A 405-nucleotide genomic window follows, 5' to 3' on the forward strand; every position below is an offset into this window, starting at 1 on the left:
ATCAGTGCTCTCAGATGCCCACCTGCACCAGGGAGGGATGCCACCTTGCCGTCTGCCAGCTTCGCCGTCCACTGCAGCTCCTTTCTCCAGTGGGGACGCCTCCCGTCACATCCAGCAGAATCACCCCTGGCCCCTACTGCCCCCGGTCACACGTCAATATGCACTTTATATTATTAATCTCCTATCGGCAATGTTTGCTTCTACCATGTTCTTAGAAATGGACAAGTGAGTTACGACGTCATCTCAAGTTTCCCTATTTCAAACCAGGGGGAAAATCTGGCTCAACACCACAAATGTTTTGGGACCTGACATAATAAAAATGTGTACATATTTTTTAATCCGAAGTAGCTCAGTGTCAGCTCTGACTGCACTGGCTTCAGAGGGAGAGTCCCGGCCAGGGCTTTG

Source organism: Pteropus vampyrus, unplaced genomic scaffold, assembly GCF_000151845.1.
Source record: "Pteropus vampyrus isolate Shadow unplaced genomic scaffold, Pvam_2.0 Scaffold121, whole genome shotgun sequence".
In the NCBI taxonomy this organism is placed as follows: Eukaryota; Metazoa; Chordata; class Mammalia; order Chiroptera; family Pteropodidae; genus Pteropus; species Pteropus vampyrus.